At 44.2% G+C, this 25,983-nt stretch overlaps 1 protein-coding gene across 1 annotated transcript in view; it reads right to left on the minus strand.

Moving 5' to 3' along the window:
• LOC311226655 (DENN domain-containing protein 4C-like) overlaps positions 1–25,983 on the minus strand; it is a gene marked incomplete at its 3' end in the record, with an annotated part of 128,255 nt that overhangs the window by 37,488 nt on the left and 64,784 nt on the right. The gene's annotated exons all lie outside the window — the stretch shown is intronic.

Here is a 25,983-nt window from a genome sequence, read left to right on the forward strand (position 1 = left end):
AGAGAGAGAGAGAGAGAGAGAGAGAGAGAGAGAGAGAGAGAGAGCTGAGCGAAGCGCGAAGCGAGCGAGAGAGAGAGAGAGGTGAGAGAGAGAGAGAGAGAGCGAGAGAGAGAGAGAGAGAGAGAGAGAGTGAGAGAGAGAGCGAGAGCGAGAGACAGACCTTTAAGAGCACAGCGGCGTGAGGATGGGAGAGGGGGGGAGAGAGGAGGGGAGAGGAGAGGAGGAGGGGGAGAGGGGAGAGAGGAGAGAGGAGGGGGGAGAGGAGAGAGAGGAGGGGAGAGGAGGGGGAGAGAGGAGAGGAGGGGGAGAGGAGGGGAGAGGAGAGGAGGAGGGGAGAGGGGGGAGAGAGGAGGGGAGAGGAGAGGAGGGGAGGAGGGGGAGAGGGGGAGAGGGGGGAGAGAGGAGAGAGGAGGGGGGAGAGGATGTAGTGCGGGAACGAGAGGGGTCTCGTAAAGGGGACGGAGATTTATTTTCTTTCACATTCACAGACAAACACCCCGTCACTGTATATCACCAGCAGCACAGCTCCACGGGGAGACAAGGATAGAGACTTTAACACTTTGGGTGCCGGAGGTTTAAATTCATTATATACCATGGGTTGCCAGCTCTATTTGTCTATGGAGAAGTTCCCCTTCTTTGCAGGGCTATAACTTTTTAAATCCTATTGCTAGATTGCCATTATTAGGGCCCATTCAAAGTCCTATATGTATTGTTCAGGGTGAAGCAACGTTAAACTTTTTCATTCACATATTCATACTAAAATATGGTCTAATGTAAGCTTCTATCCCCAGGCCATCAGGCTGCTAAACGAACAATGAATGAACACTACACAACAACAACCACCAAACGCACATAGCACACACATCCACACGCACACACTCACTTTAAACAAACACACTGTAGCACCCACTCCACACACTTTATAGCACACACCCACTTTAAACAAACACACTGTAGCACCCACTCCCCACACTTTATATTTATGGATGAAGGATTGCACTACAACTCGTACACCTTACTGTAAATTGTACCTAAAATTGTACCTCATCCCATTTCTGCTTTGCACTAGATAGTACTGTACATTAGTACACTGCATAGTATTGTGTATTGTATATTATATGGTAACTCAGAACATTGTACATATGTCTATACCGAACACTGTGACCTCATTTTCTTCTTCTAAATTCATGCTATATTATGTTATTATGTTATTTGATACTATCTTGTCTAGCACAGTCTCTGGAGCGTAACAGTAAGAAGCATTTTGTATGAAAGTATTCTGTACTTCTGTATGACAACTATTAAAGAACTTGAACTATGTTTTCATCTCTTTCTGCAGCTTTCTCCAGAACGTGATTTATAGCTCCAAATGCATTATATTGATGATGAAATACAGTTTGATAGCGATCTGTGCCAGATAATAAATTTCAACGGCACGTACTTCTGGAAGTTACTACACGTCATCTGATGTTGACCGGATGGCCGAGGGGGCGTTTATAATTCCGTGGGCAGCGTTATACCATTCATCTAATGTGGGTCAAATGTTCATCATAGCAGTTAGTATCGTACACATTGAAAAATAACGCTGAATCTTACCGTATCTTACCGTATCTTCCTCGCGCCGTTGGGCGATGAGCGTGGAACAGACATTTTCCTATTATGGGATGTAGAAATATCCGGTCCATTTCCAGGTTGTATAATAATATATACGTCCAAATCATGTTGTTTTTTCGAGTTATTTGCAGCGATCGATGTTCACTGTGTGAAGACTGAGTCTCTCTAACATTAGCGAGTGCCCAGACCACATATGGAGTGAGTCCTGCCGAACTGTACATTGGAATATTGACAAAACCATACTTGGTCATTTACTGTACATTGGAGGGGGTTGATATAGCTATAAACCTGCATTCCTTCGAATATATCATTAATCAATTAAACTTATATTGAAATACACTGTATAGCCTATACACCAACACTGAAATGACAGTGGATAAATAAATAAGAACTAAAGCTAATCGGTGGAAATAGACTGCATTAATATTCCATAACAAGTCTTGTGTGCGCCTACGAATGAACAGTAGCCTATGGGCTTAATTATGGAATAATAAGCCATCATTCATTACGCCCGCCGTAGGCTATATATATTATATGTCATTCATTCATTCATATACAGTACTGCGTGCGCGCGTGTGTGTGTGTCTGTGTGTGCGCACGCGCTGCGGCAGGTGTGTACCACGAGCTGTATATGATGCCAATACATTAATCTAATCTAGTTTTGATGGGCGCAAGCGTGATTACGAAACCTAGCCGCATTTCTCGGAAACGCTCTCTGATTGGCACTGACTGACGCTAGGTTTCGTAATCACGCGGCTCGCAAAGCACTTCCGCCATTCCATTTCACACAGCTGCGTCACACAGCTATGGAAGCGGTGTTTTGTATGCAAATGAGCTGAACGCGCTTTGGAGTTTACGACAGAATGCCATTCTCCAAGCAGATATCAGATCATATAATTTCTGCGACCGTTTCAGCCACTTAAGACATATCTCCAGCACGTTCAGGACTCAGAGTGTACTTGTCATAGATTATGTCTCAGTGGTTCCAAGATAAGTCTTCCAGAATATATCTTTGAAAAAATTTCGGGAATGAGACCCACTGTCTTATAACATTGATTCGATGCGTATTCGAGCTGAGGGCATGCTGAATGTGATTTGACCAAAGCACAGTATACCAATAGGGTCCAGCTGCAGCGCCGGAGAATCCTGGCTGCATCTGGAGCAGGGGGCGAAATTAACTTTTTGACTCACCGGCCAGTGGCGGGTAGATGGGAAGAATCTACCCGCCAAGCATATTTCTTACCTGCCAACTTTTTTTTGATTAAAAAAATTATTATTATTTTATATAAAAAAATATTTCTTTTAATAAAATATATATATTATATAATCATACTTGTAGTTTTATTATCTGCGAGACATCGCCACCTCGCTGTCTGCAAACAGCTCCACTGTCTGTGTATACTCGAGTGGCCTCCAGCTCCAGCAAGGATTCTCCGGCGCTGCAGCTGGACCCTAAACTCTTACATTCAGCATGAAAGGATTCTCCTGCGCTGCACCTGGACCCTAGTCAGCAGCCCTCATGCGATGTAAGCCAGGGGCTCGAATACGCATGTTGTAGGACATTGATGTCAGGAGCTATGTGTAGCTACTGCTGGATGGCGTTGGGACAACGCCTCTGAACTATTTAGTTTACTGGGACATTTCGTAGTGACTAGTGAGCTAACATGAGCTACCTAGCCAACAGAGGTATTATGCACTGGACACTTGCTGGAGCAGTTGTTGATGTCGGGAGCTATCAGTAGCTAGCCAGCTGGATAACGTTACACAATGCCTCATGTATTAAACTAAAAGTGAATAGTTGACTGGGTCATTTTGTAACAGTAGCTAACATTAGCTCACGGAGGTCCCTCTGACTAGACTAACGTCAGTCACTGTGACTGTCCGAGGCAATAGCCTCTGTTTACATGCAGCAGCATACAGAAACAGGTGCGGGAGTGGTAGGAGCAGCAATGCCTCAATGTCTCTGTGCTGAGACAGCGAGTGAGAACTCCGCTCAGAATTGGATCATGATTTTCGGTTTTCACATGACTATTTGATTGCCCGCCACACGGCGGGCAGACCTCTCAGTGGGAGGCGCCAAACGTAAAAACTGAGCGCCAATGGCAGGTGGCGGGCTCTAGTTTCGCCCCCTGATCTGGAGGCTACTAAGTATACACACAGACAGTGGAGCTGTTTGCAGATAGCGAGAAGTCACTTCAGAGAGAGAGAGAGTACAAATTTAACTCTGGCCTCTAAGTGTCTATTCTTCAACGTAATAGCTTATCTACTTGAAATGCACTGAAAAGAATTTATATATGTGACACAAAAATGCGTATTTTCTTTGGCCTGCGTGTATGACGTTAGCGCTGACCAGGTCAGGGATAATCGATTTTTCAGCCCGCTTCTCTAGCGTGCATAAGTACACATATACTATCGATAATCTAGTGTTTATTTGAAAACTATTCATAGATAGGCCGAAAAATTACGTGTTTTGTGTATTCCAGTAAAGAGCTATTTTCGCAGATTTTTCTGGAATCACTAGAAATCTTCAAAACTGTATTCAAAACGGTATAAAACGGAAATGTACTGATGAAAAAACAATCCGTTTAGTACATGTTGACTGCAAGCAAGTCATTGATAAGCGACAGGTGTATTAGACACAGCCATAATTTAAGCTATAGTTTAATCACTCGCAAATGTGCTCGTCCTCCCATTGATTAACGTGCTAGCATCCAAGCAATAAATATAAATAGTCATATCCGGCTGGCAACCAATGTGAACCAATTTAAGTTTAATAAGAGCTTCCTGGAGGGTAATAACCATAACTCGACTTTACACACCCAAGTCTCCCCGCTAGATCATCTTGGAACCAATCACATGCATTTCTATCCAAACCAATAGTAGCTAATCTTTTTAAGAGTAAATGGTGATCGACTGTATCAAACGCTTTTGACAGATCAATAAAGAGGGCAGCACAGTGTTTCTACACGTCTAAAGCTGATATGGCATCAGTAACTAAAAAGATGGCTTTGAAATGGTCTACTTTATTACATCTTTTTTTAATAAACTTAAAAATATACAGTACATAAATAGATAAATATATATAATTGTCATGATATGTATACACGGATGTGGATACAACGTAAACAAACCTAGTCCAGCAGCGCCCCAACCCGCCACAGCAAATTACAATTATAACCTTGTTATTTACCTGATCTAATGTTAGTCCTTTAGCCTCCTGCACATTTAGCATAAAACGCTTATCGCGAATGCATCATTAAAAGTAAAGTACATTTACAGCTTATTTGTAGCACATGCATAAGTCTGGTCTCTTTTGAAAGGAAACACTCAGAATTCTTGTGGAAGACATTTCTGAGTGCTATTGTCATAGAGTTACAGAGGTTTGAACACACTGAAATAAAGTTTTTATCTTTATTTTCGTCTGAATCATTTTGCAAGCAGATACCTGTAACAGATGATTGTAACTCGACAGGTATTAGCTGGAAAACACATTGGGTCCAGAGCCTGAAGTCTGACCTAGAACATGTCCAAGGTTTTCTAATGGTATGTTTAGGCGTTTTTCCAAAAAGTACACTTGGCCTACAAAGGAGTCCGTATTATGGTAGTTCTATGGTTAAACGAAAAATTCACACAGCAAACGTATTTACAGGGGAGCAAGGCAAGGAGGAGGTACAGGTCTGGCTGTGGAGAGAGACCCCACCCCTGCTCGCTCCACGGTGTGGAGAGAGACCCCACTCCATGGTGTGGAGAGAGACCCCGCCACTGCTCGCTCCATGGTGTGGAGAGAGACCCCACCCCTGCTCACTCCATGGTGTGGAGAGAGACCCCGCCACTGCTTGCTCCATGGTGTGGAGAGACCCCGCCACATGGTGTTGAGAGACCCCACCGCTGCTCGCTCCATGGTGTGGAGAGAGACCCCACCCCTGCTCGCCCCATGGAGTGGAGAGAGACCCCACGCCTGCTCGCTCCATGGTGTGGAGAGAGACCCCACACCTGCTCGCTCCATGGTGTGGAGAGAGACCCCACACCTGCTCGCTCCATGGTGTGGAGAGAGACCCCACACCTGCTCGCTCCATGGTGTGGAGAGAGACCCCACGCCTGCTCGCTCCATGGTGTGGAGAGAGACCCCACACCTGCTCGCTCCATGGTGTGGAGAGAGACCCCACGCCTGCTCGCTCCATGGTGTGGAGAGAGACCCCACCCCTGCTCGCCCCATGGTGTGGAGAGACCCCACGCCTGCTCGCTCCATGGTGTGGAGAGAGACCCCACCCCTGCTCGCTCCATGGTGTGGAGAGACCCCCACCCCTGCTCGCTCCATGGTGTGGAGAGAGACCCCACGCCTGCTCGCTCCATGGTGTGGAGAGAGACCCCACCGCTGCTCGCTCCATGGAGTGGAGAGACCCCACCCCTGCTCGCCCCATGGAGTGGAGAGACCCCACCCCTGCTCGCCCCATGGAGTGGAGAGACCCCACCCCTGCTCGCTCCATGGAGTGGAGAGACCCCACCCCTGCTCGCCCCATGGAGTGGAGAGACCCCACCCCTGCTCGCCCCATGGTGTGGAGAGACCCCACCCCTGCTCGCTCCATGGAGTGGAGAGAGACCCCACCCCTGCTCGCTCCATGGAGTGGAGAGAGACCCCACCGCTGCTCGCTCCATGATGTTGAGAGAGACCCCACGCCTGCTCGCCCCATGGAGTGGAGAGAGACCCCACCGCTGCTCGCTCCATGATGTTGAGAGAGACCCCACCCCTGCTCGCCCCATGGAGTGGAGAGAGACCCCACCCCTGCTCGCTCCATGGAGTGGAGAGAGACCCCACCCCTGCTCGCCCCATGGAGTGGAGAGAGACCCCACCCCTGCTCGCTCCATGGTGTGGAGAGAGTCCACCGCTGCTCGCTCCATGGTGTGGAGAGACCCCACCCCTGCTCGCTCCATGGTGTGGAGAGAGACCCCACCCCTGCTCGCCCCATGGTGTTGAGAGACTCCACCGCTGCTCGCTCCATGGTGTGGAGAGAGACCCCACCCCTGCTTGCCCCATGGAGTGGAGAGAGACCCCACCGCTGCTCGCTCCATGGTGTGGAGAGACCCCACGCCTGCTCGCCCCATGGTGTGGAGAGAGACCCCACGCCTGCTCGCTCCATGGTGTGGAGAGAGACCCCACCGCTGCTCGCCCCATGGAGTGGAGAGACCCCACCCCTGCTCGCTCCATGGTGTGGAGAGAGACCCCACCCCTGCTCGCCCCATGGAGTGGAGAGACCCCACCCCTGCTCGCCCCATGGTGTGGAGAGAGACCCCACCGCTGCTCGCCCCATGGAGTGGAGAGAGACCCCACACCTGCTCGCTCCATGGTGTGGAGAGAGACCCCACCCCTGCTCGCTCCATGGTGTTGAGAGACTCCATCGCTGCTCGCTCCATGGTGTGGAGAGACCCCACCCCTGCTCGCCCCATGGAGTGGAGAGACCCCACCCCTGCTCGCTCCATGGTGTGGAGAGAGACCCCACCCCTGCTCGCTCCATGGAGTGGAGAGAGACCCCACCCCTGCTCGCTCCATGGAGTGGAGAGAGACCCCACCCCTGCTCGCTCCATGGTGAGGGTCTCTCTGAATGCTCCATGTCCTTACGCCACTTGCGGGTCTTGTGGAGGACTTTACAGTATCCTCTGAGGGCGTCTTGAGAGGTCCACTCCCTTGGAAGGAGCGGGAATCGAACCAGGAACCTCCAGACGACTGCTCTACAAACATTTCATCTGAAGATCACGTCAACCCCCCCCCATCCCCCCCCGACAGTCTTTATGTGACAGGAGAATAAACTCAGTGCCTTTCATGTTAGCGATCCATTTGTCTGAAGATAAATAGTTAACTGAAAAAGGTGTGTAACAGATGAAAGACATCAACCCTTTCACTACCACACTACAGACGGTTAACCTTTCACTACCACACTACAGACGGTTAACCTTTCACTACCACACTACAGACGGTTAACCTTTCACTACCACACTACAGAAGCTTAACCTACCACACTACAGAAGGTTAACCTTTCACTACCACACTACAGACGGTTAACCTTTCACTACCACACTACAGACGGTTAACCTTTCACTACCACACTACAGAAGCTTAACCTACCACACTACAGAAGGTTAACCTTTCACTACCACACTACAGAAGGTTAACCCTTTCACTACCACACTACAGACTGTTAACCTTTCACTACCACACTACAGACGGTTAACCTTTCACTACCACACTACAGAAGGTTAACCTTTCACTACCACATTACAGAGGGTTAACCTTTCACTATCACACTACAGAAGGTTAACCTTTCACTACCACACTACAGAAGGTTAACCTTTCACTAACACACTACAGAAGGTTAACCTTTCACTAACACACTACAGAAGGTTAACCTTTCCCTAACACACTACAGAAGGTTAACCTTTCACTACCACACTACAGAGGGTTAACCTTTCACTAACACACTACAGAAGGTTAACCCTTTCACTACCACACTACAGAAGGTTAACCTTTCACAATCACACTACAGAAGGTTAACCCTTTCACTACCACAGAGGTCTGTCTACCCTCCCCCATTCATCCACCTTTTGTCTCTCACCTGATACCACCAAAGGGCTGGACGGTATGGTCTAAAATGTATATCACGGTATAATTTGAAGCATAGACGGTAACGGTATAACGGTATATTAACTTATCTTAAAATGTCTATACACATCAGGGGTCTCAAACTCGCGGCCTGCGGGCCAATTGCGGCCCACTGGATGATATTTTGCTGCGCCCTACTTGACAAAGTTTAGTGTTAGTGCGGCCCGCGCGCAACTGTTTGCCGAGTCGTTGCGCGAGAGTCTGTCTGTGTCTGTGTACTCTGCTCTGGTCCAATCACATTCAGCATCCCGTCAGCATTTCCCCCCCCCCCACCCACAGTCTGCGAATCAGATGCAGAGTAGGGCGGGTCTTAACACTTTGAATGCCCAAACCGAGTTTTCTCGGGTTTACCCCCTGCGGGTTGAATGCCCATAACGAGAATATTTGTTTTTTCTCGTTTTTTTTTTATTAGCAATCTGAATTCATATTTCATCAACCGAGTCTACCGTTGGTAAATCAGCCACCCCAGGCACTCAGATGTGAAAAAAGCGCCCCCTATCGTCTCCCAGATGGTAATTCACCCTTTTGGATTGGACTCAATGAAAAAGCATGAGAAAAGAAAACCCGGACTCCACATTTTACTTCTCACGCATGTAATCGGGGCCGATCAGCTTCATGCTGGACCCTCAGCGCGGCGTGGTTACTGTGTTTTACAGTACGTAGCATTGGATCAATAAAAGGATCGATTTTCGGAATGGCGATCAGGAATTGGAATAAACCATTTGGATACCATCTGATCTCAGGTAAGGAATCTATTTTACCAGTCTTAGGATAATCAGACCCGTTTTCACGGAGATATAAGCTTTTCCCCTATAATGTGATATGGCTGTTTGACTCTAAGAGCGATCAGGAACTGAGAGAATCGATTTTCAGCACGCGGCACCAGCGTGCACACGTACACATATACCATCGCTGATAACTACGCCACAGCTGAGAGTAGATTTGCTCACCTGGTAAGAAGATTCCATAGCAACCCCGTACTGTACCATAAATATAATGACGTCATCCAAGAGTATCTAGCCGAGGGAATAGTAGAAATAGTAGAACAGGTGCAGCCCAAACAGTCAGAGAACCCTATCTACTATTTACCCCATCATGCTGTAATTAGAGATCAAAGAGAAACTACTAAATTAAGAGTAGTATTTGATGCGTCTTCACATGGAAGAGATTGTCGGTCTCTTAACGAGTGTCTCCAAACCGGCCCCAATTTAAATCCAGACCTGTTAGGCATTCTAGTCAGATTTAGACAGTATAAAGTGGCCCTCATGTCAGACATTACGAAGGCCTTCCTTCAGATCTCTCTAAACGAACAGGACAGAGATGCACTGAGATTTCTCTGGACCACCGGAGACACATTGTCAATGGACCAGATCAGCATTCTGAGAATGACACGAGTTCCATTCGGAGTGTCCTCCAGTCCATTTCTATTAGCAGCCACAATTCGTCATCATCTAAAGAAATACGAGAATAAATATCCAGAGGTCGCAAAAACCCTAGATGAGTGTCTCTACGTAGATGACTATATCTGCGGTGCTCACACAGTAGAGGCGGCTTTAAAAATCACTCAAACAGCCAAGGAGATCATGTCTGAAGCTGGAATGGATTTGTGCAAGTGGAAAACAAATTCAAATGAGCTGCAAAGAGAATGGACACAACAAGTGAAAAATGAACAGGTGGAAGTCAAAAGCCAAACGCCAATGAAAGTGTTAGGGCTGACATGGAGAACAGAAACGGACGACTTTGTGTTTGAAATGAAGGATTTTATTGAACATTTAAAAGACAAAAAAAACACGAAGAGAGGAGTTCTCCAATCCGCAGCACGAATCTTTGACCCAATAGGTTTTTTATCCCCATTTAGCATTAGGGTAAAATGCCTGTTCCAAAAAATGTGGGAACGGGGTCTCGACTGGGACGCACAGCTCCCAGATGACCTCTCCGAAAAATGGAACCAGTGGTGCGCTGAAATTCCTGATTTAGGCTCTATAGCCATAAGCAGAAGTTACACTTCAGAACTACAGAATAGTGACGACACACTTTTAGATAAAGAGATCCACATATTCTGTGATGCAAGTGAAAAAGCTTATTGTGCAGTAGCCTATTTGCGCACAACAGATATAGATGGAAAATGCGCCACTAGTCTAATAACGGCCAAAACTAAAGTTGCTCCATTAAAGAAAATCACCCTACCTCGACTAGAACTGATGGGAGCTTTGATAGGGTCTAGACTAGGAAAGTTTGTATGTGAACAATTAAAAATGCCTGAAATCAAGACACACTATTGGACAGACTCAATGATCGCTCTCCATTGGATCAAAGGCACGGCTAAACAATGGAAGCCGTTCGTTCAGAACCGAGTGATCGAAATTCAGAACCTGACCCTCCCAGAGAACTGGGGGCACTGCCATGGAGCAGAGAACCCGGCCGATCGCGGCACACGGGGCTCCAGCGTAAAGACGCTAAAGGATGACTCTCTGTGGTGGCACGGGCCACAGTGGTTAAGAGAGCCAACCGGAAAAAGTACGTCAAAAGATGATATTGATGAAGGAGTGAATTTGGAGGAGTGTGTGGTGCAAAGCCAGATAGTGAAAGTGGAGAAAACAAGTATGTGTTTGGGCCCGCTATTTGACCTGGGAAAACACAGCAAACTCAACCGAGTCCTGCGCGTCACAGCGTGGATGCTGCGTTTTACAAACAATACACAGAAGAAAGAAAAAAAGAAATCTGGTCCGCTGTGCGCAGAGGAAATCAGAGAGGCGGAGAAATACTGGACAAAACTCTCCCAAACAGAAAGCTTCCCAAAAGAACAATCAGATTTGTTAAATGGAAGAGAAGTGCATAGAGGCTCAAAATTAATGAGCCTAAAACCGTTCATGGATAATGAAGGGCTTCTGCGCGTCGGAGGACGGCTTCAGGAAACCAACTGGGATTACGCACAGAAACACCCTCTCATACTGTCCGGGACTAACCCCTTCTCCTTGCTGGCCATTAAGAGAGCGCACAATGATGTATTCCACTCTGGTTTACAAGACACCTTGACACAGGTGAGAGAACAGTTTTGGATATTAAGAGGACGCCAGTTGGTGAAGAAAATGGTAAAACAGTGTCTCGTCTGTCGAAAAAGTAAATTAAAAGCAGGCCAACAATGTACTGCGCCCTTGCCCAAAGATAGGGTGACAGAGGCCCAGCCGTTCGAAGTAACAGGTGTAGATTTCGCAGGGCCATTATATGTAAAGCCCCAGAATAAAAAGGCATATGTAGCTTTATTTACTTGTGCAGTGACAAGAGCTGTGCATTTAGAAATAGTATCAGACCTCAGCACAGATTCATTTCTTTTGGCCTTTAGACGATTTGTGGCCCGACGAGGAATCTGTACCACGATATATTCAGACAACGCAAAAACATTCAAGCGTGCAGACAAAGATCTGAGAGCTATGTATAATTTGATAAAGGATACGAAGATACAGGAGTTCTTTGCAGGGAAAATGATCACCTGGAAATACATAGTAGAACGAGCAGCTTGGTGGGGCGGGATGTGGGAACGCATGGTGAGGTCAGTGAAGGTGTGCTTAAGAAAGGTGTTAGGAAAAGCGTTTTTGACATTTGAAGAGCTTCAAACGTTGCTTACTGAAGTGGAAGCTGTTGTCAACTCAAGACCCCTCACCTTCACACACGCAGAGTGCGGAGAGCCTGCTCCGCTAACCCCAGCCCACTTCTTGGTGGGACAGAGACTCACGACCCTACCTCCACTGCCCACTCCCCCCAATTACCCCGCTAATGCTGACGCAGCTAAGCTCAATAAACGGTTACAATACCGTCAGAGACTGATCAACGGATACTGGATTCGATGGAAGAAGGATTATTTAATGGAGCTGAGATCAGCACACACAGCATCGAACAAGCCCAGCACATTCAAGGTGGGCGACCTGGCTTTACTGCACGAAGACAAACAGCCAAAGCATATGTGGAAAATGGGTCGCATTGAACAGGTGTTCGTAGGACGGGACAGAAAGGTTCGTTCATGTTCGTTAAGACTCCCCAAGAATCTGGTCCTGAAGAGACCGGTACAGCTGCTGTACCCCTTGGAACTAGGAGAATGATGACGCTTGGGAGCTCATCGGGGGGGAGTTTGTTGTGACTTTTTTTTTTTTTAAACTTTTGACCAGTCACCTGGTTCTTTTAGCGTTTATCGCTTTTTCTTCGCATTCATACTTGGTCAAGTTCGACCGACAGAGCAGGCTGAAAGGGTTCAGATGGGGGGAAAGACACTCTGGGAAAGGCACGGCTGCCGTCCGGGATTCGAACGCGCTCAGCCCCAGATCCGCGCGAGCGCGGTTGTCCACGGCGCTGAAATAGCACTCGCGGTACGTGGTGAGCTACTGGAGCTCCCCTGTTGTGACTTTTTGATAGTAATATATAATTTGAACAGCTTGAAATATATCATTTATTATTGTAGCAAAAGGTGTAATCGAATTGGCATAAATATGTTTTATAATAGCCTAAATGGAGATTCACATTAAATTGTTTATCATATTGTTTAGAATTAGATTGCATTATAGGACTGTATTCTGTGGCGCACCATCTTTGCCCCCAGTGGGAAGTCAGCTGCGCGCAGGCCTATAGCCACACGCAGGCCTATAGCCACACGCAGGCCTATAGCCACACGCAGGCCTATAGCCACACGCATGGGCCTATAGCCACACGCAGGCCTATAGCCACACGCAGGCCTATAGCCACACGCAGGCCTATAGCCACACGCAGGCCTATAGCCACACGCAGGCCTATAGCCACACGCAGGCCTATAGCCACACGCAGGCCTATAGCCACACGCAGGCCTATAGCCACACGCTTCAACGCTAATTAGCAACGCGTGCCACCTGTAAAAGGGTGTGTTTGATCCTTCGGGAGAAGTTAGTTAACAGAATGTTTGTTAGAATAAGCTATGCCTCGCTGCTGCTCTGCTCTAGAAAAACCTGTAAAGGGAGAAACGAATTAAATGGAATGGAATTGAGAACTGCATTTCTGCCTCCTGGTCGTCAATGAAACATGAAGAACAAAAACTGTGAAATATGAATAATCATACGTGTTTAATTAAGAAGAGGATTTGGAACAGTTTATTGTGCAAACATGCTGGGCACTGAAAGCAGGGGAGGAAATTAGACCACTTTACTCGCCAATTGCGAGTATTTTTTACGTTTGGCGAGTAATTCATGAAGAGCACTCGCCAGTCTGGCGAGTACTAGTAATTACAAAACAAAACAAAAAAATCATTCTGCAATCTGCTGATTCGCTCACTGGCACAAGACGAACTCTGACTCGCCCCTTGATTCCTCCCATTTGCGCCTCATAATAATCCAACCATAACCAATGAACATCATCGTTGTACAGATGCGCTCTAAGCTCCTCCAATGAACACTCATTTTCTAGAAGATGCCGCCCATCTAGGGGAAGTGGACAGATCACTGCGCGCGGACCTACAGACTCCTGCCACCGGCTTGACAACGTAGACAAACTTAGACAAAAACACATCAGTGGATGAAAATAATTGCATGTAGAGTCGTCGCTTTCGGATATCAGTGCGGTCTGACATGGGGGTGAACAGCAGCACGCGACGCGTCTCATTCGAGTCGGATGAGAATGACAAGTCAACCAGCATTAGCCGGCTAGCTACCTAGCATGTAACAAGCTACCATAACGCGCGTTCAACATAGTGGACTATACTGAGCGGCTTTGCTTAAATGCAGCCGAGTGACATTTTATTATTACCGGGTTTCCCCCCATATCACCACTCGCCCATATGCCCTTCATAACGGTGATGTTGTCATACTTGGCATTCAGAATACACCTGCTGAACCACTAGCGTTGTCGATTCGGTTCCAATGTATTGTCATCTTACAGCACAAGTACAGTACAACCAGAATACATTTGGCATACAACCAGAGTGCAAATGTAACAAGTCAAGTTCAAGTTGTTTTATTTAGCTATTACATTACAGTGAAATGCTTGGTTCTTTCACTGCCCAACTCAGTCCAACCTAAACCAGCCCAACCCAGTATAACCTAGACCAGCCCAACCCAGCATCTTTCACTGCCCAGTTCAGCCCAACCCAGTCCAGAATAGTTCCCTCTTTCATCTTAATATGTGATATCCTAATATTTTGAAGAGTAGAGACAGTGTGATTCATACATGTTGTATGCTAATATTGTGGAGAGTAGAGACACTTATTCATGTTTTATGCTAATAAATATTTTAACGAGTAGAGACACGTGTGATTATTACTATGATTGAAAATCAATTTAGACGAAGACATACAAAGAAGTAATTATCACAATTAGCGATTTTATTTTTGGCTGGTAAAGAAATCAGTTTGGCTGGTAAAAAAAATCATCTACTCGCCAGTTGGCTGGTAAGCCAAAAAGTTAGTTTCCTCCCCTGTGAAAGTGTTAAACAGTCCGAATCAGAGCAGAGTTGACAGCGCATCTACAGTAGCCTCGCTCCCAGTTTTATTTCCGTGAGATAAATGTAGCTAGTAGCCTAGTTTCGCCAGCAGAAAAATATGGCATGTTCAAAGATGGTCAGTAAAAGAAAAGTCGACTGCAATTCAAAGGTGAATGGACTGAAAAATATCCTGAGTCCCAGCACCAAACCAATGTGGCTAATATGCCAAGAAACAGTAGCTCTTGTGAAGGGTGGCAATTTGAAACGCCACTATGAAACAAAAGTTATAAAAAAAAAATAAAAAATTCTCTTTCTCCAATTTTTCTCTGTTTTTCTCCCCGTCCCAATTTAGTCGTTGTGCCAATTCCCCCCCTCCCCTACCTGGTTGTTGTACGCATGTTCTGCTACGAGTCGGTACAAGGGCGTCCCGAAGCCGATCGCACGCTTCCACCGATACGTGCGGCGACTGCCAGTGACGTCTTTTCACTTGGCAGCGAGGACTCGTGGGAGGGCACGCTATCTCCACCAAGTCCTGCCCTACTTAGCAAGAGCCGAGACCTGACCTGTAGTCGTCGCTGTCCACAACGCCAGATTCCCACCCGCCAGCTTCCCCACCCCCTAATACTGCCAATTGTATTAGTATGAACGGCCAGCCAAGCTGGTAGCAACGCAGAGAGCTGGGCTCGAACCCAGCGTGGTTGGTGACGAGCGCAATCTCCGCTACGCCACCTGACCGCCTTGTCAAAACAGTTATTTTAATGCAACCTTTCCTCAAAATTCAGTGCTAAGAACCACAAAAATAAATGGAATGAAATCATCATATCAAGCTGCAAGCAGAATTATTGTTGTCACAACGAGAAAAAGCAACCAAGTCCTCACTCAGTGGCAAGAAGCCATTCTCTCTCTCTGATGCATACATAATAAAATAATGTATGGCTGAAGTGATGGAGACCATGTTTGAAGGCAAACAAAAGCAAATCCCCCTCAGATCGCACAGCAACCAGAATAACTGAAATACTGGCTGGTGATTTGATTAAACAGCTTTGTGATAGAATAAAAAAATGCACAGTGCATTTCCATAGCTGTGGATGAGTCTACTGACACCACTGAGAAGCCTATGTTCTGAAGAACCGTTCATGTTCTGAAGAAAACATTTTATTGCTAAAGATTGAGAAGATTGGATCAGTTGTACTTTTTTTTGGAATACTTGAAACCCTTTTTTGTGGAATATTTGATGCGGCCCAGCCTCACCCAGACTCTACCTCCAGCGGCCCCCAGGTACATTGAGTTTGAGACCCCTGATATACATGCTTCTGAAGGGGTAAAACACTGGTATGGCAGCTATTACTGTACTCTTGTATTACTAGGACATATTTCACATAGTACAGAGGTATTTTAAGAACATTTATTGTGCAAAACTGCAATAGAAAAATGCAAAACCTTTTCTCAAGTGTCTGCGGGCAGGTAACGCATATCTTGGATCGTGTTTTGACCATGTCTTTAAAGCCCTTTCTATCGACAGTTTGAAAAGGAACCATGTCCTTACACAAGTAAACAAGTGACAGCATTGTTATGTCGGTCCACCGCTAGAGAGAGAGAGAGAGAGAGAGAGAGAGAGAGAGAGAGAGAGAGAGACTCACTTTAGTATATTGTTAAAATGGTTTAAATTAGCAATCTCCAATTGTAGAATCAGGATTTTTACACTGATGAATAATTTATCCTACCCCTAATAAGAACCCGTTAGTAGTGTATGAAATGATAGTTGGATATATGTTTAAAATAACGGCAAATTATTCATCCAAGCCAAAACAAGACTACACTGCGTGGGCTGATGGATTGTATGGCTGGTCCAGAGACCAGACGAGTGCCCCCAGCACTAGAGCTGCCGCGATTACCGCATTACTGCGGTATCGCTGTTACATCACGCCCACCGCAGAGTTAGGCTGAATACCGCATCACTGCTGTTTTTTATAATAATAATAATAAAGTACCCTGCTCTCGTTGGGCTTGCGGCTCTGCAGATATACCCTACTCCTCTGTCGAGGTTCCAAGCGACCCTATTGGGTACCAGAAAAGTCACGTGAAACACTGCAGACCACTGGTGGTCAGAAGAGAGACGCGTCACACGTTGGATCGTCCTGCAGTGTGTTACCACCAATCGGCAAGCGCGTATTAGTTTTTTACGTCCTGAATGTCAGCCATTGATCAGAGCTCACAACACGGCTAATAACGTTAGCTTTAGCTCCCCGCCGGAGTGGACTACCATCGCTCCTCAGGAGTACTAAACGAGGCATAATGATTTTACTGCAACGAATGTTATAATAAAAGCCCTTCGTTCTATACACTTGTCTGATTGAAAACTTTATTAACAGACCGCAGAATGGGACAACTCAGCACGCTCTGAGCTAAGAAAGGAACTGAGATATGAATTGAGTAATGCTTGCCTTGCTATGGTCCGGTAAATACGCTGATGTTATTGAACGTGTAACTATATAACGTTAATGCCACAAAACGAATGCCTTTATTATAAAGTAGTAACTTTATAATAATAAGAAGAAGAAAGGGTCGGGGGGGTAACCAGCCCTGCCCGCGACACCGAGTGAACGGCGCACGACCAGAGGGGAAACTTCGAATCCGTGTTTCACTTTCAATAACGAATGCGTGCTTGCCGAATCCCAAACAATATTCATGCTGCAAAGTAATCCACTAAAGATAGACATTTAGACTAGAGGCAGGCTATATGCTATAAAGAGTAGACTACTACTACAACTAAAAAAAATAAAAAATGCATTCAAACTTTTTTTTACATTTTTTTGTGTGTGTGCGGTAGGAAATATTTCGCAAATTTGTGCGGTAAGGAAAACATCAATACCGCGGCAGCTCTACCCAGCACCATGACAAATAGACTTCAAACTGCCCAGAACAAGCTAGTTAGGATAGTTCTGCAGCTCCCCACCCGTACAGATCTCTAGACCAGCCCCACTTCAACAGCCGGACAAAAGAGTATCAATGCTGAAATTATGCCTAGATTATAGGATTTATAAAAGGGGAGGTGCCAAGTTACCTATACAATTACTTACAATATGTCAAAAATAATCACAACCATGAAACCAGAGGTAGAGACACAAACATAGTTCCATTTAGATTTAGACTCATTTTGTACGGCCAGTAGACCTTCCTTTACTCAGCAGCAGTTCTGTGGACCAGCCTGCCCAGCAGCATTAAACAGGCCCCCCCCCCCGGGTTAACTGGCTTCAAAAGGTCTGTACGAACATGGCTATCGGCATAGGAAAGAGAGGGTAGCATATGTATTATTCTTTTATCTTCTATACTGTATATGCATATTGTATCTTAATGTTTTATGATGATGTTTTATGTTTCAGGTCTGGGGAACGGGCAGGCCAGTCCATAGCATCAATGCCTTCGTCATGCAGGAACCGCTGACGCACTCCGGCCACATGAGGCCGAGCGTTGTCATGCATGAGAGGGAACCCAGGGCCCACTGCACCAGCATCTGGCCTGACAATGGGTCCGAGGATCTCATCCCGGTACCTGATGGCAGTCATGGTACCTCTGGCCCTCCAGGGATATGCCTCCCCAGATCATCACTGACCCACCGCCAAACCGGTCCTGCTGGAGGATGTTGCAGGCAGCATTACGTTCTCCACGGCGTCTCTCTTATCCGTGAAGAGCACAGGGAGCCAATCTGCCAATCCTGGTGTTCTCTGGCAAATGCCAATCGGTCTGCACAATCTGATGTGCCATCCTGGATGAGCTGCACTACCCGAGCAACTTCTGTGGGTTGCGGAACTTCTGTGGGTTGCGGACACCGCCTCATGCTACCCCTAGTGGTGAGGGCACTGGCTAATTCCAAATTAACCAAAAGGTTATCTGCCAGAAAGGATGAGGACATGGACATGTTCTGTGGCCGCCACCTGCAAAACCATCCCTTTATAGGGGTCGTCTTGCAAATTGCCTCTCATTTCAGACATTTCCACATGTCCGTTCCATTTGCACAACAGCAGGTGAAATTGATTCACAGTCAGTGTTGCTTCCTAACTGGACAGGTTGATATCCCAGATGTGTGATTGACTTGGAGTTTTTTTTTGCAGTGTATTACTTCGTTCTAACACCCCAAAAGTCCATGCCCAGAAAGAAAGAAAATCCAGGCAGGGAGGGGTCTCCGCAGATGAGATAAGATAACACACACACTTGTAGAGGGTCTTGAGTGATGATTGAGGGGGATTATGTTGATATTCTACTCATTAATAAAGACTTGATAAACGTAAGTTGAATATTGTACTAAAGGGAGTATGGTCTGATGTAGAAGGTCGGATAACTATAGCTAAGATTGAACATAAGAACAGGAAAATAGCGTTGATAGCGGTATACGCCCCAAATTTGTACGAAGAAGATTTCTTCACTACATTAACCAATGCAATGTTAGACATTCCCGATTACTCATTTATAATAGGAGCGGATTTTAATGCCATCTGGAACCCAAGGATGGACAAATCTTACCTCGCCTTTTCCAGCGAACAAAAGAATTCATCGAAGGCATTAAAGGATTGGTCAAAGATTACAGGTGTAAATGACTTATGGCGGTTACTTAATCCCACGACCCGAAAGTACTCTTGTCGATCTGCGAGACATAATACACTATCCAGAATAGATTATGTCTTTGCATCACAGAGACTATTTGATAATTATGAAGTGGAAATGATACCCAACGCACTATCAGATCACTGTTATTTACTCCTTAAAGGTACATTTGGTATACTATCCTCCCGAGCCCCAAGATGGCGATTTAACTCGTTGCTGTTGAATAACAAGGAATTCATTACACAACTCAAAGAAGCTCTTATAGTATTCCAACGGGAGAATGCAAACTCGGTGCAAGACCCCAGAATAATATGGATGTCGGTAAAGGGAATGATCAAAGACTTCACGGATAGCTTTTCCTCCAAAATGCGCAAGAATCAAAGCACAAAACTGGATGAGCTGGAAACGCTTTACTCAACGTTATTTAATTCTCTGAAATACAACAACTCAACTCGACTAGAAAATCAAGTTAACGTACTAAAAATAGAGATCAATGCCATATACAGACAACAATCGGAAATACAAATACGCAGCACAAGACAACAGCAGTACTCCCATGGTTCCAAACCCAGCCACCTATTAGCCATGCGATTAAGAATTAATGCAACATTTGCAGATATAACTACCATTAGAGCACAACAAGTACTTGTAACAGATCCTGTAAAAATAAACGATACATTCAAAGTATTCTACTCCGACTTATATAAATCAGAAATGACCTTCGATCAAAACAAAATGGACACATTTCTTAATCAAATTATTCTCCCTAAACTTTCAGAGGATGACGCTAAACAGTTAGAAACACCGATCACACTCAAACAGTATGACAAAGTCATTAATGTTTATCTGTGGGGGGGCAAAAGGCCGCTATTTGGACGGGCCAAAATGTATGCAGCAAAGGAAAATGGCGGCTTATCCCTGCCTAAACTAGACTGGTATCACTATGCATTCTCGCTCTCCCAGCTCTCCAAACTGAATCACTCGTCTGAGGAGGCACCTGCTTGGGTCAAGATGGAGGAGGAAATGAAGGATCTCTGGAATCCTTCCTGACACAATCAGACAGACCTATACCTTTTAAAAACCCTTTAATGGCATTTATCAGGGAAACTTGGAATCAATCGCACAAAATGACTGGTGATAGCCCATATTTAACTACGAGAGCCTCTATATGGTATAATAAGAAACTAAAGATTGGTAAGAAATCAGTCATATGGGACGATTGGATTAAAAGGGGGATACATGTACTAGGGGATATAGCCGGGGAGGATGGGGTCTTGCCTTTTGAGGATATTAAAGAGGATTTTGATATAGATAATAAAAACTTTTATAAATTCCTACAGATTAGACATTGTATATCGTCATCAATAGGAGGACCAAAGTGTGGCCCGATTACTGCAATTCAAGAAATATTCTATAAAGGATGGCGTAGGAAAGGCGGTGCGTCAAGATTTTATGATGTTATAAGAGAATACAATGCACCCAAATTGGCGGGTCTGAGATTGAGCTGGGAGAACGATGTACGTGAGGATATTACTGAGGAAATGTGGGAGAAACTGGTGTCCAAATGGAGTAAATTCTCTAGGGAGGCGCAATCACAACTTATTTTTTACAAAGTGTTGAACAGAAGCTATTGGACGCCTAGTAAACTGGCCAGACTGAAATTAAGGGACAGTGACATCTGCTGGAGATGTGAGAAGGAGACAGGCACTTTACTGCACATGTTGTACGAATGTGAGAAGGTCCGGAAAATGTGGGATCAAATTGTGATATTCCTAAGTAAGGTCTTGAATGTGAAGATAAATAACGCCCCAATGGCATGTGTTTTGGGTATAGTACCGAAAGGGATTAAACTGCCTAAATACCGGGGAATGTGGTATAGAATGGCCATGATATCAGGATGTAGAATTGCATTACGACATTGGAAATCACCTGTTGATATTACTTTTAAAGAATGGATGGAACTAATGTTCCGGACAGCATCATATGAAAGGGTGACGTATAGAGTCGCAGGGAGAGAGGATATTTTCGCTGAGGTATGGGACAGTTTTCTACACCTGACTGAACGGTCTGGGGACAAATGATTAAGATGGGATTACAATATTATCAAGGATGAATATGAAAAAGGGGATTTGATCTGATGGTACCTGTGCTTTATAATGTATTGTGTATATATGTACATATATTTTATGTCCGGATGGTGTGTCTATGGAACGGTCACTGTCTCTATCACACTCACATGTGCGCAGATATAGCCGCATACAAGTATCTAGGATACACATATTCATATGTGTACATAATAGGTTTACACACACCCATATACACAAGGATAAGGTATACACGTCAGGGGCACACATACATGCACATACTCATTTATAGGAAATAGGCTTACACATACCTACATATACACATAGTTGAAATATAAGCTTTCACTGACACATAAGGGGGATACACATGTATATAGGAGACACACACATACGTAGCTGAGACGCACATATATATACACATCTGAGATATACACTCACATAGGGGGCAGAGGCACACATGGATACGAAACACACACAAGAGATAGGAGTACAGTCACATACCAGGAAGATGCACACACACACATATGAGGCATGTACACATGCTTACGTGATACACGTACCCACATACATGTGTCGGAGACATGCGTGCATGCATGTTATCATGCACAACTGCATATGTCTGGGGCGCTTTCTCTCACATGCAATATGGAGAAGGGTGGCATCCCGATAGAGGATGCAGCACATACCTGCTCGAAGGTAGTTCGGTCTACATGCAAGGTATATATATCAGGAATGTATACGCATAATGTATAGTATAGTATGTTTCTTTTTTCGTAAGTCTTTTTTAATTTTCCATGTCAGTTATTAATGTATTTGTATGAGTCCTTTACATGTTTTGTATGTTCTTACAAAAAAGAAAAAGGCAAATCCTGGAAATTGAATATGATGATGTGGAAAGAGATGTTTGGAATGTTGGAGAGATTTGTGCAAAAAGAATATATATAAAAAAAAAAATAAACACCGATCACACTAGAGGAACTCAAGAAGGCCATAACCGCAATGAAAAGTGGTAAGGCTCCTGGAAGAGACGGTTTCCCATCAGAAATGTACCTTTCTTGTTGGGACATAATTGGCCCCTTATTACTAAATATGATCTTATACTCAGTCAAGGAGGGGAACTTCCATAAAAATGACAATATTGCACTCATAACAGTCCTCCTTAAAAAAGACAAAGACCCCAACGAGTGCGGTAGTTATAGACCTTTAAGCCTCCTCGGAACAGATATCAAACTGTACTCTAAGGTATTAGCCATCAGATTACAAAAGCATATGACGTCTTTAGTTCACCCGGACCAAACTGGCTTCATAGGAGGCCGCCTGATCACTGAGAACATAAGACGTATACTGCACGTACTTGATGCCGACAAGGAGGACACCATACCTAAGGCGTTGCTGTCCCTGGATGCTATGAAGGCCTTTGACAGGCTGGAATGGTCGTATCTGTGGGCAGTGCTAGAAAGGATGGGGTTAGGAAAAGGATTCATCGATATGATTAAAGTATTATACAAAGACCCATCGGCCATGATTACAACAGGCACAATCATCTCCCAAATATTTCCGATATCACGCTCTGCCAGACAGGGTTGTCCTCTTAGTCCCGGACTGTTCAATTTATCATTAGAGCCTTTAGCACAATATATAAGACAATCCCAATCCATAGAACCAATCGTAATCAAGGGCACACAACAAAAAATTTGTTTATATGCGGACAATGTAATATTGTTCATGAAAAACCCCAACACCACATTGCCTCATCTGCTCAAGTTGATTGAGGACTTTGGTGATTTATCGGGATTTAAGATAAATTGGCCGAAGTCGGCTTTCCTTCCACTTAACACCCCTGCAAAAAAAGATACAACCCTCCCAGGACAGATACCGATGGTAAAACATTTCAGATGCTTGGGAGTGGAAATATTCCCTACCATAAGACAAACGGTGAAGCACAACTACACAAAAATCCAAAACAAAATCAAAGACGACCTTGATAGATGGGCAAAACTTAAAAACACAGTACAAGCACGGATATCAATAGTTAAGATGGATGTACTACCTAAAATCAACTTCTTCAGTTCAATGCTACCGTTACCCCCTCCAGAGGGTTACTGGAAAAGATTACACTCCTCCACATACAAATTTATTTGGAATAACAAACCACCACGTATAAAAAGATCCACCGCACAGAGAAATAAAGCAGATGGTGGCATGGCATTTCCAGATTTTTTCCTATATTTTAAGGCGTACACATTAAGTCCATTGACAACATGGTTTGACTCCCAAGCATTAGCATCCTGGAGAAAAATAGAAGAAAACATAGTAGCCCCACAAAGACTGAAGGACATAGCATACACTAAACTACCAATCAAGCACTGTGAACGAAAATTTGGCCCCATAATTACTCATGCGATCCGGATATGGCGTGAATCACAAAAAAAAATCCTAACCCACAAAAATGGCACAATCATACTCCCTTATTCAATAACAATGCACTCATAATTGGAAAACGACCTATAAGATTCCCTATATGGGAAGAGCAAGGCATACACTCATTAGGAGATGTTTTTAACAAACAGGGTTTTTGTAGTGATAAAGAAATACGCAAAAAAATTTATCTCACCAAGTCCACATGGCTTTTTCACAAACAGTTAGAGCTATGTTTGAAGTCTCACGGTGTTCCATTAGACAGACCAATTGAACACCACAGATACCACAAATTCTTCTACGCAAGAGAGACATCGAGAGGTTTTGTTTCAGAATTTTATCATCAATTACTAACGTCCTCGTATGAAACCCTCCAACTTGACTCTGTCTGGAGGAGGGATATACCAGACCTGGAAAATGACTTTGATTGGCAAGGAGCCTGGGCAAATGTCCGACTTACATCAAGGAACCCGGATCAATCTTAACTATATTCACAGGACATACTTGACTCCTATAAGACTGTGCCAAATGGGGCTTAAACAAGATTCCAAATGCACCCAATGTGCAAATGGGGACGAAGGGACATTTATGCACATGTATTGGGACTGCTCACCGGTTAAGGCATTCTGGAAAGATGTGACCCAACAAATATCAAAACTCGTATCTTGGAATATACCTGTACACCCCTCGGTATTATTATTGAATGATGTTTTTGAGTTTGCAGTGAATCCACAGCTAAAGAGATTGGTTTTATCGGGTATCACAGTAGCCAAAAAGCTGATCGCATCACGCTGGTTTCAACCGGAAAAAATGTGCCGTAAAGTTTGGTTTCTTACATATCTCGATGTAATTTACCATGAAATATCTACAGCAAGAATTCTGGGTCTCAATGAATCCAAAATGTCAATGTGGTTAGAAGTGGTGGAGAGAATAAAAGCTAGCTTATAATGGTAGTGTCTGGTTAGGTGCGAGGGATAGTGGAGGTACTTCTCAAGGTGGGGTCCGGGAGGGGGGGGGTTCGAGCTGAGCATATGTGTGTAGGTTTTTTTAGATAACAGGTATTAGGGGTATATCTTATATAAGACAACTAACTAAAATGTGATCTCATTGGATGTGCCCTGACAATTAATGCTTGTATATCTTATCGTGTGTTGTCATGTTTGTTTATATGTTTGTTTAAAAAATAATAAAAAAAATAAAATAAAGACTTGATCCTGGCTGTGGGAGACAGTAGGGCTGGGTAACAATTACATCATCAACCGTGATCATCTTTCATTGGGATCGTATCTCGATGAAATTCAACCCATCGTGGAACTTAGGTTACTATAACAACAAGGCAAGCACAATACTATTAAGGCAGACAACGTGAGATCACAAATAGGCTATTTGAGATCATATAATATGTAAATGACCAGAGCTTTTGGTTTGATATGACACGTTACGTGACAATACTGTCAGGGCAATGAAAGCATGTAATTTAGCAGAATGTTATTAACTTCCTCCATGTCGCCCAGCCCTAGGGAATGTTCTCCAGGCTAATTATGAGCCCGGTTCACACTACCCAGGATTTGTACCCCTCTTAATGTATATAACATTTTTTATTTAAATTGCCAGGTTGGTTTCGTCCCGGCTTCTGTGTGTAAGGGCACAGCAGGATGGGCGCACCACCAACCTGCGCACAACATGGTATAATAATAATAATAATAATAATAATAATAATAATAATAATAATAATAATAATAATAATAATAATAATAATAATAATAATAATAATAATAATAATAATAATAATAATTATTATTATTATTATTATTAATAATTAATAATAATAATAATAATAATAATAATAATCATAATCATAATCATAATCATAATCATAATCATAATCATAATCATAATAATAATAATAATAATAATAATAATAAGTTAATAATTAATTAATAATAAATAATAATAATAATAATAATAATAATAATAATAATAATAAATAATAATAATAATAATAATCTACGTGTTTTATGTCCAATTAAAATAATAGGCAACATGAGACGCAAAAATTGGTCCAACTCTCACTTGTCACATGGAAAGAACAAAGGCTGACCGCATGATACAATAATAATAATTATTACATGGCGTTTTAACATTCGTCGAAATGCTTGATTGTGATTGGTCAAT

The sequence above is a fragment of the Notolepis coatsorum genome, assembly GCF_963971535.1.
Source record: "Notolepis coatsorum genome assembly, chromosome: 4".
NCBI classification, from domain to species: Eukaryota; Metazoa; Chordata; class Actinopteri; order Aulopiformes; family Paralepididae; genus Notolepis; species Notolepis coatsorum.